Raw genomic sequence first — 16,937 nt, 5'->3', positions numbered from 1 at the left:
AGCAGCCATGTCCTGCTAGAGTGAGCCCCTTCACCAATGCTTTGTCTGAGAAGAGAGTAGCCGAAAGGGCCCTCTGACACACTGGACAAGACCCTTCAATATACAAGCGCCACATCCGCAGCCTCGAAAAAACAACCTTGACTGCACATACACATGCATTCCGCATCCACTTAAGTCTGACACCGCATGAGTGCCAATGATGCTTTATCTACTGCTTTTTGTGCGATTGTAGAGTTTGTACAGAGTGCTAAGCTCAAACACAAACACTGGGTGTTGCGGCAATGAGCTGCATGCCATCTGCCCCGTTCACCCGCCTTTATCGGGCTTTCGCTTTCTATTTTAAGTAAAGCTCTGCTTTCACCGAGGATAAGAAGAGAGAAAAGAAGCAAAACACATTTGTATACGACCAGTGGAAGTTTGAAATTGTTGTTTATCTGATTGTGTCACTGGAATGCGAATGGAGATGTAATCAATAACGAAGGCTGCATGTGGACGGATGTTTTTTGAAACATTTTTACCCTTTACCCAGCCCACATATCTCTCTTTTCTAATTTAAAATAAAAAGATTAGGCCTCAACAGTTGAGCCTCTGACTACATCTTTTCCTGAATACAATAAAAAATTGTTCAAGTCAATACAAGCACACAATTGTGCTTTGTATGTTCTGGCAAATAATAAGCCACCACGCATTTCCAGTCTTCACAGATAACTTAAATCATGCTCAAGAAAGCCCCGCGTGTCACATAGTATCTCGACCGAGAGAAAAGCAAGGACGTTTGTGTGTGTGTGTGTGTGTGTGGGGGGGGGTGCGCGTGTGTGTGTGTGTGAGGCAAGTTAAAGTTGACTGTCGTATAATGTATGGTGTTTTTTTCCCCTTATAACTGTAGCCTCAAATGAGATGGTGACACGTTTGATATTGGCCACAGCCTGCCCATAAAGATGGACAGTGACACGGCTAGGCGAGAGCCGATCCATACTCTCCAGTCACCTGCTTGGTTTGAAGAATCCTCACATATTGACCTTCAAATTCAGCACACATTCACAGTTGATGAAAAGAGATAAGCACTCTAATCTGGCCATCGCCTTCGCACTCCCGTTTATTGACTGACAGACTTATTTTTACTCTGGCTGCACGCTGTCACCCCACGCCTGTGTGATCCATAAACCTAATAGATGTTTATTTGAAAGGGCCTAATGTGGGAATTGGTGCTAAAGCAACGCGAATCAATTTTCAAACGCAAGCATAATTGGATATTGCGGGACACTTATTCTTAAAAGTCAAATGTCTATCAGGTTCTTTGAGTCATTTCTCCATCTTTACAATGTTGTGTGACATGTTATCGTGCTCTGTTTCATTCTGTCACGTTGACAGATCACTGCCATTAAAAAAAAGGGCTTTAAATCAGTGGATCACTGTTTACGTCTATTATACATGAATGTACATTGGCAGAGTACACAAGGTAGGTCCTAGACTAGACTCCTCCCACTGTGGGTCTACATTTTCACGCCACATTGGTAGGCTGGGTGTTGCAAGCACTTGACAATAAGTAGGGGAGTAGGAGGGAGTGCTTACTGTGAGCCTCTGCAAAAGGACAGTGTTGCCTACATGCGGTCTGTGTCACAAACCTGCCGTGATGGTGATCATGTGGACGCACGCACACACACACACACACACATAGCACAGCACAGAGAGATTCACACAAAACAACACATTGTCACATGTATAGTCTATGGACCATTTTTAAAAATGTTTAAAAAAAATCATATACATATATATATATATATATATATATGTGCAGCCCAGGAATATCGCAATCTATTTAAATTCCGTCCGAATACCACCTCCAGAAAGCCAGGAAAAGCAGTGGCCGGGGAGTGTAGGTGGGGGACAGCATATTTATTTGAGTGACATTGTCTAAATTGAGATTTGACACTCTTCACCACTATAACCTTTATGCAAATGTGAAAACATCTATATATGATGGACAGAATTCAATTAACTGAGATGACAGAAAATAATCTAGTGAACTGAATACATCATGCAGTTGAAAGGTAACGCAATCATCCCTGTAGGAAAGGGTTGGAGGCGGTGGGCGAGCGAAAGCAAGAGAAAGAGAAGGGGAGAGGAGGAGGAGGAGAGAGAGAGAGAGAGAGAGAGAGAGAGAGAGAGGGGGATGGAAGGAGGGCACAGAGGAGTTGGAAGATAGACCCCATTTCTCTGACGTCTTATCGAATGGCACAAGCTCTATTTCTCCAAAGCGGCGCCTTCAGTCCACTAAACTCTTGATCTTAAATGAGAGACTCTGAAAGACTGTTGCTAAGCAATTAAGGGGGCTTATTGAGCAGCTGATTCCCACCGCTCAGTGTCCATCATTACAATTTTTCTTCACCTCATCGACTCTCATACTGATGAGCAGCAGTCAGTACCTAGTGACCATGCACACGAAAATTACAACAGCAGACTCGCTTCACTTTAAAACTCATTCACGGCAATTGACAGCTATATATGTCAAAGATATTGTTCACTGGGAAATGGAATGGAATTTGAAGATGACCGCATATATTTTAGTTACTTCAATTAATTAGATAGAACGTTACAATATTATGGACAGTTCTCTTTATGATGCAAAACAGTTGCACTCTACTGCAAAATAGTGCAAAAGGAAATAATGAACATAGTGTTACTAATTACTACTTCTCTTTCAGAGTCAATCAGATCACTACTATAATCTTTGCAAAGGCAAATTTTTGTTACAGCTCTTATACAGTCGAGTGCCAAGGACCAAATTGACACTCACTTAAAAAGATTATAATTTCCAGTAGTAAAAGTTTAAACCAGGCAACCGGCGACCAATTGCAGCCCAGACAAAAAATAAAAACAGACAAAACCTATTTGGCAGATGGCATATATATATATATATATATATATATATATATACTTCTCAGAGGAACAATTCCGCCCACGAACGGAACGGTTTTTGAAATCCATAAAATAAAAATCAGTACAAGTTGTTAAACTTGCTCTGCGTAACTCCTTTCTGTTCTGTCTTTTCACGCTATACTTGAACTTTTCTTTATGAGCGCTAACACCCAAGATGGCGGCGTGCATGATTACCGTGGTGCCTCCTCATAAGGGCATCGCATATTTGCAGTGACACGGCAGCCAATCATATTGCTGTGGGGCAGGTCCACCCTTTTTTTTTTTAAATTCATAATGATGCAAGTGTCAGTATCATAGGCCATCACTACTGACTCTTTATATATATCCATCGCAAGATCTGGGATACATAAAACGGACATTGGAATTACAACTGCCGGAAATTGACCATGCTCACGACTGAGGTGTTTTGTTTCTCAAGGAAACTTGGTTGAACCAAAAGGATATTTGATGCTAGCAGTCCAACTAAGTGTTATAATTCCTACAGCGGTTCCCTGATTTGGATGTCCTGTAAATCGCCTCAAATTAACGGTGAAATTCTGCAATTAAAGCACATCATGTTTGTTTCATTAGAAATTGTGTGTGGTGATATTTAGAGTCAAAAAGATGAACATTTTTTTGTGCTCATGTCATATGGAAAAGTGCTTTGTTACAGCTCCAGCCGTTGTGAAATGCGCCATATAGATGAAGTAGTTTTGTATTGTATTGAATAATACACTTAATCATTACTCTATCCATATTTTATATGAATTATCATTTTAGAGTGCGTGCATCATATTAGATTCATTTAATAATTTGAGCTGTTCGTTAGGAGAATAATTAATACTTAAGCGTTTACCAACCAATGCAGCCAAGGCACCTATTTTTAAAAATCTCTTGGTGAATCACCAAAAAAAAATGCATGCATACTGAAATAATAATCTTGTTTCAGTTGAATCACAAATATACTATTAAGCTTGAATTGTTGCTGATGCATTTGCAGTGAATTATGACTTCTTCTGAATGGCAACAGATGGATACACAGGTTGGTTGTACTTTTTGCCATCCAATTGAAGAGCAGTTATTTGTTATGCTATCGCTATTGCATATGTTTATACTATTGTTGAACAAAATAGTTATAATAATTGAAATAATAATACAATACAAATAATAGTAAATAAAACAAAGGCTCTGAATATACACTTTCACTATTTTTAAGAAGACATTGACAAGAGTGAACATTTACAAAACTGGATTTTGTGACTTGCTCCAACCCTAACACACACACTGTTAAACAAGCAAAAGTGTAAAAGTAAAACTTCCTATAGTCCATGTTTGTCTATCTTCGAGTCAGTGACTTTTCCAGAGGTTATAGGCCCCCACAGGAAGTAGATAAAACTGAATTAACTGTGTTAAAATTAAACAAATAAATAAATAAATTAAAAAAATAAATAAATTAAATAAATTAATTAAGTAATCCACAAAATTAAAAATGAAACCAATCTGATTTTGGACGACAGGCGAGGATGGGATACGCACTAGACTGGTCATTGGCCATCAAAATGCATTTTAGATATTTATATCAGCACATGTCATTTCAAATAGAGAGAACAGAGAACTTGCATGAAAGGTAACCGTTCAAAGTGGCAGAGAAAAGTGAGCCAAAACAGCAGCAGCAGGCGGCCTCACAAAAGCCACAAGCGTTTTTAGAGCGTGATTGGCCAGATGGGGGCAACCTTAACCAAGTTATGACAGCTTGCCACTGTACTAGTGTTTCAAAGGGGAATCGCTGAGGATTTGTGCTGCTTGTACTTTCATTTTATATGAAAACAAACCATGTAATTCATTGTGCAAACATCAACAATTAATAATTAATAATATTATACATGCATTCCAATTATTATTATGATCTGAAAACCTTCATATTTTTCCCCCCCTGAAGTAAACTTGCACTTTCTAATACAGGCTTGTGGGGCATCTCCTCACGCCTGTGATATTTATTGATGTTATTCATGACACTAGATGTCGCTACACTGCAGCTGATCCTGAGGAGGCACAACTTGACAAAATGCTAAAATATTCAACTTAAATTGAATTATTTCTTAAAACAATTATCTAAACATGGCAACGACAACGATCTTGCACTATGACTGAAAATTAAATATTAAACCTATCATTGTTGTCCACATCGCCATTAGCGTTTGTAAAGAAAATGTAACGACACATGGAAGGGGCCTGAAATTCTCTTTGTCAAGTCGAATCTGAGCTAAACTGTTTCAGACTGTTCATTTAATCCAATTAATGTGTCCAAAACTCAGCACTCCTAATGGATGGTTAAGTGACTCCTCACTAGATCTCTTACAAATAATATAAGTTCCATTAGCCCCAAAATAGCTGCGACACATTAATTAAATATAGCCTTCATGGAATCTCACTGGTGAGCAATTTAGAGTGTGGCGACACTGGAAGCTTGTGTGAGGTTACTAGTGCTTTTAGCGACAACACCCTTTGCATAAACTGATAATTAACATATTTAAAATGAAGTAGATTTGCACTGCACTTATCATTCTTTAATTCACTACGGGCTTCCGTCTTTCAAACACTGGGCAGTAATCATCAGGCCTCAATATTGCGTAATCAGTAGTAACAATTAGCTGAAGGACAAGAAACACACATACGTATATATATATATATATATATATATAAATATATATATATATATATATATATATGCAATTAGTTCCCATAAATTAACACAAATGCCTATTGATGTGACTGCCTTTACATCGGATGGAGACAAGGTCAATTTACCATGACGACAGCGTGACTGATAACTCGAGAATATCAAAGGCAGAGTTGTGACAGACATTGAAAATACATTGTTTCTCGTTCTGTGGAAATATCTCAATGGGAGGCAAACTTACCATTCATCCATTTTGTAGACACCGCGTCCTTCTTAGGGTCACGGGTGAGCTGGCGACTATCCCAGCTGACTTTGTGTAAGAGGTGAGGTACACCCAGCCAAGCTGCTGGGCACACCACACAAACAGCCGTTTGCGTTCACATTGACTCCTGTGGACAATTTAGAGCTCATGAATGTTTTTGGAACGTGGGAGGAAGCTGGAAAACCCACGCAAACACAGAGAGAACATGCAGACAACACACAGGAGGACCTGGGCGAAGACTCAAAGCCAGAACCTCTCAACTGAACCACAAAGCGATTTCCGCAAACTTTTACCAAGCGGTGGAAAAATGTATGCTATTTCTTTCCCTGCAGTCAACCTCATGTAAAGAGGCAAAAGGTAGGCCTGTCCCAAAGGCCCCCATTGCACAACGGATAATGTTCTGACCTCCTCAGGTATAATGAGGGAGGTGCAGATTGGCTGCTGAGAGGGAGAATGGCAGCACTCCAACACTGACTTGCCTCCTTATCCCGGGAAAGCCATTCTTGACTCACGCCGGTCTCTCTGGCAGATTTGGGGAAAGGCAAGCAAACATGAATGAACTTGTTCTTTGATTTTTCTCATTCCAGTCAAGTGACCTCATTTTACATGTGACTGGACCCACTGAAAGGAAATTCAATTCATGGCAAAATAAGGTAGCCCAGTTAATTTTCTTTCGGTGAAATATTTAATTTACAAAGGTACAGAATACACGGCGAGATAGAGAAAAATACAATTTTCCACCGCCAATTGTCTCTCTCAAGTCAAAATGAAAATTAACCATGCAAATTAAGGCTGTCGAATCACAAAATGCAAGCACCAAGCTTCACGGCACAAAGTCACGGAATATCCAGCGTGCTTTTGGAATGTGACTGTTGGAGACAATTAATTATTCAAACTTTATATCGTTGGTTTTAACACAGGCCAATTTTGAGTCCAGAACCAGGAACATACCGGTCGCTTGATTGAAAGAACACTAATAATCCCAAAACACATTGGGGGTTCAAATATATAGATATTTTTAACATCACATCACTTCTATCCCAGAGGCCTTTGGTCCAGTCACATACACATCAGGGGAAGATCACACAGCAGCGGTTAGGCAGACCTCTGCTGTACTGGCTGTTGTCAGGTGACTGTCTTTTCAGTATGAGCAGCGACAGATCCCAGCGGGGAGTGCGGCTGATTGCTAACCCCGTACACAACAATGGTGCCTGTGAACCCACAGCTTTACGGCTGCCCTGGCTTTGATGCGACATCTAATTGGCCAAGATGAACTGTTGCTGTGGCAGCTTGGAACTCAGCACCACTGTACAGCAGTACACACGGCCAACTGTGTGCATTTAATTAGGTCCCCTCTGCCTATTGTTAGTGGATGCGTGTGCATAATATGCACTGCATTGTTATGTACATTTAATTTAAATAGTAACCATAGCTGTGTATCTGCTTGCATGCATCCCACTACGGTATGAAAGCCTATCAGTTCAAACCAGTAAGCAGCGTCAACTTTATTGCTCATAAGGCATGATTGAGTTGATGGTCGAGGGCTTCATTGCATGGTGTTTTATGTTGACACTGTGGCTGAAGGTATCCATGACTGACTTGGACAATGACAATGGTCACAGTTGAGTGGAAGAAGGCGTGAAGGGTGCCACAGCGGTTTGTTTTCACAGGCCCTTCACTTCGCAGCATTTGGTGATGGGTCTGGAGCCTGCTGTCACCATGGAGGAGCTGCATGTGAGTGGTGCTTTGTTTAACTTCCTCTCAGTGCTGGAAAAAAACAAACTGCAGAGCCTCGTAATGGGGCTGGAAACAGGACTCACAAGGGAGAAAAACATTGGTCTTGAAGTTAATTACAAAGCTTTGATAGAGTAGTACAGTGTATAGCAACATTCATTCGGACACACAACTAATCGCTGATATATTTCGAATAGCGAAACCATCCATGGGAAATTTTGTCGATACAAATATTTTTTAGCTGTCCAGCACATGTGCAGAATATTTTTTTACTTTGAAAACTCAACGTGTCGTCATGCATCTCACATATTACATTTTTATAACTCACATATATTGAAAGCACAGTGAGCTTATACACTTCTGACTAAAATGTAGTTTTTACTACTTTGAACAGTGCGGGGTCCGGCCGCAATCTAGGTACCGTTCCGGCCTCGACCCTCCAGCCTTATTCATCAAAATCCTCCTCCTCCTCCTTCTTATTCTTCCCCATCTTCTTTGTCTCATTCTTCTTTCTTCTTCTCCATGAATGTACCCAATGCAAGTAAGTATGCACACTTGGCAGTGCCGCTTTTGACGTGTTCTGAGGCAATTTTTGTCATTTGCCCATTTTGCTGAGTAGGTTGAGATGAACTTTTGGCCGCCTCGCGAGCACATCACACGCACAAGGGCTGGAGTAAAATCCACCTGCTGCCTTGCTTAGTCGCGCCCTTTTTAATTTTTTTATTTTTCACCCCACGCCACAAAAATGGGCATCCGGCCCTGGGACGAATTGTTCTTATGTAATACATTTGATATTACTTGTGAGACACTATGTTAGACAGTTTGAAAACGATTCAAGTAAAATGTAATGGATGTAACATTTGACGAGAAACAAAATTGTACCGACAAAAATGTTTCAAAACTTTCTTCAATGAAAATGACCTGAAAGTTAAATACAACTGAAAAGTAGTGAAAGCTAGGCTTCTTTTTTTTGTAACTGGAGCGAGCTTTCCGACCACTAGAGGGAGCTTGAGTACCGCTAATGCCTGTACCGCACTGAGAATCACTTCTGTGGGCGTTACATAAAAATAACAGTTTTGGTGTATTTCTCATAGGGGTAAGATGTTGATGTTTGGTGCTTATTTGCTTTTCCTCAACATAAAAGCAGTGGCATGTCTTCAGTGCTACCAGCTTAAAGATATTGTTGCTGTATTTCATGACTTGGCTGAAATATCTGGCAAATATTGAAAAAGTAAAATAGAATTTCACTAACCGTGGTCCTTTAAAGCTATCTTGGGTCAACCGTGACCAGTTGTATGGCTTTTATTTTTAAGTCGGCTCTCGGAAGCGGTCGTGGTGACTGACTTGACTTTGACTGGAGGATGGCCTGATCACAGTGAAGCTGGCTGAGTTGCGATATGTTTCGTAATCAAAAGAGGTGTGGCATTAATATGTTCAATACTCATGCGTACCTGCACAACACTTATATGTGCCACTGCATTAAAAAAGAGCCTAAAAAATAGGAAAATAAAATAAAAAAAGAAGTGTTCATCTTTTGTTGTTTTTGTCGGGTACAGGGATATGCTTTCTTCCTTTGTGGAGTCACAGAAGGGTGCTCAAACTTTGGGGTTTTGGGGCACTGAATTAAAAAAAAAACTTGCTTGATCCCAAATGACTTTAGGGACATTCAACTTCAAATTTGGGCTGTATCGTGAAATAACCTCAAATTGGGTCATAAAAGCACCACGACGAATAAAAAAAAATACACGGCTAAAAGAATAGACCTAAGACTTTACATCTTTTTAAAAAAATGGTGCTACAAGCACATGCCAATAGATAGAACCAGTCAGAAATGATGGGCAATTTTAGAAGATGTGCTACTTTGTTTATTTGCATAAAATTGAAGAAACACCGCAGCGTATCATGTGTCTCAGTGCGCGTTGAACTCACCAGTGCACACTGACTGATTATGGCAAATTACTATCTGTATGAGTTGCAGAGAATCCACTCTCCATGCAATATGCAGCCCTGAAGCAGGGGAACAGAAATTGTTGCGCCAAGTACCATAAAAACAGATTGTGAATTAGCTGCACGGGACGCCCCCTAAACCCGCTGTTTTATTCATGAGCATGAAGGCTATCAGAGCCCAAGAAACCCCCGTGGTCTTGCCCGCTACATTGCATCAAGGTTGCATGCCGCATCAGTGGAAGGTTGTATTTTTTTTTTTTTTGTTGTTGTTGTTTTTTTTTGGCCCATGCCATATTAACTGCTGCTGTCATTTCCTGACAGTAAACAAACATCATGACAGGTCGCCCAGAAGCCATTTTTCCAACTTTTTTTTTTTTTGATGGAATCCTTTAGAAAATGTTCATTTTTTTTAATGGGTCAGGGTTGTTTGAGTGATGCAGCAAAAGTTTTGGAAATTGAAACTGTTGTTAAAGGAGCGTTGTATACTGCAGTAAAATGGCATCGGAAAGCCTGGAGAAATGGTCTTAGCCAAAGGGGGTGCAATGGATTGCAGCCAAGTGAGCGGAAGGTGAAGAGGCTAAATCTGCCATAATTGGAAAGGAGTGTGATATAGAAGATGCACTTTCAGGTCACTAATGTCTTGAGAAGTGTTGTTATATTCTACCTGTTACTACACATGTACAAATTTTTATAACTGCACCAATTTGGAAGGAGGCAACAGATATTACTGTACAGAGTCCTTATTAGAATTTACAAACAAAACCTACGTAAATACAAGCATAAAGGATCATAGCAGCTCTAAAGTTGATCAACAGATTTGAAATGAAAAGCCAATAGTCTTTCAAAAAGCATTAGCGTGTTTGCCTATCACGGAAAAAATATCTTTGGTTGAGGATGAGATGATGATGTATAAAAGACATTGATTATTGGGACATAGAAGAATAATCCTACTCACAAATTGCAATACTGGCGGCATGGAAAGCATCTTTGGCACAGGGAACTCTATTGTTTGTCCTTTTCTCACATGAAAGCTAATCAGTGTTTGTAAAACCAGAGTCACGTGTTTTCTTATTTGCTTTGTGTGCTTGCCAGAATACCCTAATTGCCCGCTCTGATTTCAGCAACTTAGTATCTTGTCATTACTAAGGCACAGGAGTTCTAATGAGTGGAATTGTTATCTGAAAGACGGCACTTTTTTCACCACTGCGAAAGCACATTAGATCCAGACAGCTCATTTCCATTCCCCCTGTCATCTCTCTAGAAATGACGTGCAGTGCTTGAAACTGTTTATTTCCAAATTCAGACCTCCTCCGCGGCAGCCATCGGCTTCAATTACCAGTTTTTTTTCCTGAGCGAAGCCATCAGGCAGCCTGACACTGAGGTCCAACCTAATTCCCACCTTCTCCAAAGTCAAGAGCATAATGTGCAGATAAAAAAGGTGGAAAATAGCTTGGCGCTCATTAGCATGCAGTGCCTGCCTGTTCATTTGCTTGCTGCGAATGAAAGTTCTGACACTCAGCGCCTTGTGCAATGCGAGAACAGTCCTCTTCAGACTGCCTCGTGTCCTTACTGCTGCGGAAAGGTCACCGGCAGAGGTGTGCGCTCACCAACCTGGCTCACTGCTCTTCTCTGTCCCACCGGGGAGAAGGGTTAGTTGAGGGTATTGATTCAGGGAGAACCTCATTACCTGCTGAATCAACATATTATTGCCATGTTTCACCCAGCCGAATTGTTGACAAGTGTCTTTAGCGCGGGCAAAAGCCTGCCCTCGTGGACCAGGGCTGCATTCATTAGAGCCTGACCTGGGTGATTATATGTTATCCGATATGCCGCCTGCTGGCTTGGCCCAATGAGCAGGGCCAGTGGCCTGCATTGGCCCGGGCCCATTACAATCTCTCTCTTTTTCTCTCGCCCTCCAACACTTCGTCTCCCTGCCCGTGCTCCCTATGAATGTCTCCATTAGCCTGCCGATGTGTAAATTGTTTTCACCTGCACTGCGGGCAGATGGGGAGCAGTGTCTCTGTCGTGATTTCCTATGCATGAGCTGTCTAATCAGTCCGAGAGTAACATGATTCCCTTTGCTCCTTGCTGGAAAAAAAAGGTGAGCTTGTGTGAGCATGCACACATACATAACCTCATCACTCACATTCTGCAATCAATATGCATGATGCGCTGTGGGGATATTGGTGCGGCGGCGGTGGCGACCGGGTTCATTATATGAGTTCGCCTTACAACACTGTGATGGCTTAATACAGAGGAGAGAGCCTGGACCTGAGCTGATCCTTGCCTCTGCTCTTTCCATTTTCATTTCAAATTGAAGGATAATTTGACCTGGAAGACTAAACCCACATAAGCGCAATGACATCCTGCACTAGTGTCAACCGAGTGTGACCCTTGGAAGAGATGGGAGAGGATGCCCCTCACGCAAACAAACAAACAAAGCATGCCCTGATACCTTAACATGGATGCGATGTGCCCTATGGGCCTTTCTTCAAGGATGGGGTCAAATGGGCCATCCAGGCCCATTGGGTGCAGGGAAAGGTGGTCATATAATGAGGTGTCTATCATTGGCTGCATGTACTCCACAGAAAAATAAGAGCTCGGGCGCACTTTTTTTTTCATTTCAAGAAGTGCTGTGTTTAAAAGTCTGATTTGCTTGAACGTACATAACACATTTTTGCAGCTTTTTTTTCAGTATTGCCTTTACATTACAACTCAGCGCATCTGAGGGATTTTTTTATCGATCCAAATCCATCCAAAAGACCATTTGTGAGTCAAAATTCTGTTGTAATTGTCAGTCTTGCCGTTCAAGTTCCCCTTCACAATCAGCAGGGGTCACAACAAATAATCCCCCCCCCAAAATAAAAATTACAAATAATAATAAGAATATTTCAGTATAATATGTTAACATTTTGTTTTCACTTTTTGTGGGGTGTTCATGAAAAATGAGGGACTACTGTAATGTATTCATCCCATACATATTCATATGTGAAATGCAATTCAATTTTCTCTCTGTCTCTCGCTCTCCCTTACGTTCCGTCTCTCTCTCATTGTGCATTGCTACACATTTTATCGATAATGAAGGTGAATGGTGTACGGAAGCGTGAAGAATGCATGTCTGCAAATAAGAAAACATGTTTTGTTTAGTTTTTTTTGCATTTATCCTACAAAGTACGTTCAAATGTATTTGCAAATTCATATCCAGTGCTTTAAGTTGGTCAGTAGGCACCAGTATGCAGTAATAGCACTTCTCAGTCTTAGCCTCTCGCATACCGGAACTTTTTTTACAAGATACTGGGACTCCAACGAGCCCACAGTACCCTCTCTTATTCTGTCCCTCGCGAGGGAGCCTTGCGTAATAATATGTCAGTCGTGACTGAAACATCTCTCGGAGCCGTTCTTTGAAGAGAATGACGAGAGCCAGCACCTTATAAGGAGACCGTCCTCATCGTTCACTTGAAAAAGCCCGCGCATGATTGTCAATTCGTCTCTGACTGCACATCGGCAAAGTGATGGCCGTTACAGGAGACAGAGGACGGCGAGAGAAACAGAGCAAGTCGAGACAACACGAACAAGCTCGGAAGGAATCGTTAAGAAAATAAGGGAGAGCGGGAAAAGGAGGAAAATACAACAATGGACAACAATGTATTGTACGGTAAGCCTCTAAACACGATACAACAGCGGTGTCAAACTCATTTTTGTGGATGGGCCAGATCATACTTATGGTTTCCCTCAGAGGGCCGTTATGACGTTACCGCGTACCGAAACAAACTGATGGGTTAGCGAGTTTTGAAATCAGAAGCCAGGAAGTAATTGTTTGTTCAACAATTTATTTTAAAGGGGGAGTATTGCTCACACATGAACGACAATATCTCAGATCTCAATGTTGTTAAAAGTGAAATAAATGTGTTAGAAACAGGAAGTTGACACACATGATTTCCCCTTTGCGGGCCACATAAAATCAGGTCGCGGGCCAGATTTGGCCTTGAGTGTGACACCTAGAGCAGTTCACATCGCAAGCAATCCACGCTTAAATCACCCAAATATGCACAAATGAGTGGTCAACTGTTTTCTGAGATGGTCCGGTCCAAGTCTGGCTCAAAAGCGTTGCACCTTTTTCGGTAAGGCTTAGCACCAAAGCTACACAATGCATCAACCCACACTTACAGCAGCCCTATTTGCCCTATTTATTAAAATACTACCAAAAAAGTGCAGCTTCCCAACACATCTGTCCACAACAGTCATTCTTATACAATATATTTCCTACATTGTATCGATAAAATAGCCCTATTTTCTTTTTCTTCGTTTAACAACCCCCCAAAAAGCACTAATGAAACTACATGAGCTTCAACCCATTTAACTGTGAGCTTTCTTTTCCATGAAATTATGAAGGGGATTTGTTGCAGCTTTTCATCCACTTGATAGCACTTAACTAATTGCTTTCCTCTCATCGCCCAAAACGTCATTAAACACAGACACACGAATAAACTACAGTACATGGACATCAGACACTCATCAGTCACAGAAATAAAACACTATTGCATTTTCTAGCCCTTTTTAAACTTGACCAAGCCTGTTTTTCAACGGGTACCACTAATAGCATTATCTGTTTTAATAATCATGTGAAAATTAAAACCATGCATGTGCCACCTACAAGTGCCTACTTTAATGAAGTAATTAAAAGTAAAATGTCTTGCTAAAATATGAAATATGAACAATCAGGCTCAACAGTAAAAGTATGAACAGTCGGGCTCATAGAGAACCTCGGCAAAGAACATGTTGAAACCATTTCAAAATAAGTGTTATCAAACATCCATCCATCTATTATCCAAGCCGCTTCGCCTCACGAGGGTCGCAAGCGCGCCGGAGCCTATCTCGAGTTGTCTACGGGGAATAGACGGGGTACACCCTGGACCGGGTGCCGGCCAATTGGAGGGAACACAAAGACAAACAACCACTCGTGCTCACAATCACACCAGGCAACCACTGTGCCGCGTATCAAACAATGGCGTTAAATGATATTAATTTCACTGAAAATTCTCCACAAAAGGTTACTTCCACATGTTTTTATTCTTACAGTAAATACAAATCCGGCATCTGCAATAACCCCCAAAAATAAGACATGGAAGAACAGCCATATTGAAACCGCAGAGAAGTGAATCAACTATTTCTTACACAAGAGGGGCAGAAGAAAAGGGAAGGTTTGAAATTGATCATTTCTGCATTTGTATAAGCTGTTTATCAAATTATTAACTGCACAGATGTTTCTCCCTAGCTAGGGGCTGAACGAGGGCTCTGCAAGCCAAGCGAAAAAAAGGTCTGGAGGATTCACTAGACATGTGCACTGAATATCAATTTAATTTACTCGTTGTTAATTCTTATTCAAATTGTGACCTCTGTTAGGGCATATCGATGTCCATACACATGCAACGCCTGTCCCATGAGAAGAAGCTGAGAAAATGAGTACCCAAAACATCATATCACACATCCCTGCTAGTTACAGCACCAAAACAAGCAATAACTGACCAGGATTCTATCTTTAGGCCCAATATAATGCTGGATTCCAGTTAAGTAAATTTGGAGGTGAAATACGGGTGGACCTCATATCATGAAAAAACTCAACCTATTAAACAGGCTGATAAATCTAAGATATGTAAAAGGGGCTACAAGGTGATTCTGAATGGTGTATATAGGGTTAGCTGTGGGAAATAATAAATATTGTATTTTCTGGACTATAACCCGCTCATTTTTTCCTAGATTTCGAACCATGCGGCTAATACAACGGTGCAGCTTTTCTGTGGATTGTTCTTTTAGGGGCACTCTATCGATCAGAAAATACACGAAATAAATCTCGATTTTTTTTTTTCTCTTGGATCTGTTCTGCTTTAATTAGCAACGTTGTTGCCGTGTTAAAAGGCACTCTTTTAAGAATCTGTTTATGTACCTTTATGTGCATTCACAGTACAAAATCGTTCTGTACATGCAGTAAACAACTCATTTTTTTTCAATCTAGAAAACTGCGGCTTGTATATCTTCTTTTTTTTTAAGAGTCTGGAAAATGTATATATAAATATATACTCAGATATTATTGAAAAATAAGGCTAAACATTTCGTTGAATGCAATACTAGCTGATGTATATACAGGAAATGCTGCCTATAATCTATTAATAGTCATATGAACATCCAGTAACGCTAATCACCACCACTGAGCTCAGCTGGAACAGCAATGCTGCAAGTCCAATTTTCTTCATGGCCTCAAAAGAGCGCGCCTTCCACCTCTCAACAGCAACAAATAAAAAGCCCTGCAACAATATCAATTATACATGCAGGAGGCAAACAAGGGGTTTCATTTCACAACAAATAGCCTCTGAGAGGGACACTGAATCTGGCAGATTAGCATTAGAAAAGGACAACAAAACTCTCCAATTCAACAGCTAAAGAGCAATTTGTCTGAATCAAATTTGGTGAATTTGCTTGATTAGGGTTTGCACTTGGTAGAGCTGTCAGATTGCCAATGAATGAGAAAATGACATGCATGCGGCGTTTAAAATGCAACATTGGGACAGCTGTCAATGGTGAACTTTGATAATGTGATATGAGATGACGTTGATGATTCTGCAACCATGCAAGCGAATAAAACATTTGGATCTGATAGAAAGAGACGTTTATCAATTGAATAGTGTACGTTGATGGTTGGTATTTAGACCAGCCAATGTGCTGAATAAAATTGATGTAATGTTGCACTTCACAACAAAAATCATATTAACTGCCTTGCTTGATATCCATCCATGCATTAATTGGTTGCCAGCCAATCGCAGGGCACGTACAGAGAAACAAACTTTCATACATCTCACATAGGATTAAAATTTAGGTCTTATGAAATTGCTCATGGAAAAATGTCTACTTGCGATTTTCTGTGATGTTGCAAAAAAAGTATACATATATTTTCTTTTTCGGGGCAAAATACTTTCTAAAGCAAAGCTGGTCAATTTACGGAGACTCTGGACGGGCCATATCTGGCCCATCCAGACTTTCTGATCGCAGTTTTGACATTAACACTGGAAAGGGAAAAAGACTAAATTGTATCTCAATGTGGCAGCACGATTGACGGCACATTAGCACATCTGCGTCACTATGCAGAGGTCGTGGGTATGAATCTGGACTCCGGCCTTACTGCTTGGAGTTTGTATATTCTCCCTTTGCCTGCGTGGGGTTTCTGTGGGTATTCCAGTTTCCTCTCACATTCCAAAAACATGAATTGAAAACACTGAATTCTCTAAATTAGAGAAGGGAAAGTTAAATGATGGCAGGGGACACAGGTTTTCATCACTGCTACTGAGGTGGACCACTTCTCGGATTGTCTTCCTGTTTTATTGCTAATTTATATTACACCAT

This window comes from Idiotropiscis lumnitzeri, chromosome 1 (genome assembly GCF_059441095.1).
Source record: "Idiotropiscis lumnitzeri isolate Australia: NSW breed Sydney's pygmy pipehorse chromosome 1, RoL_Ilum_1.0, whole genome shotgun sequence".
Lineage (NCBI taxonomy): Eukaryota > Metazoa > Chordata > Actinopteri > Syngnathiformes > Syngnathidae > Idiotropiscis > Idiotropiscis lumnitzeri.
The sequence above is the reverse complement of the archived record's forward strand: the minus strand, read 5'-3'. Positions refer to the sequence as shown.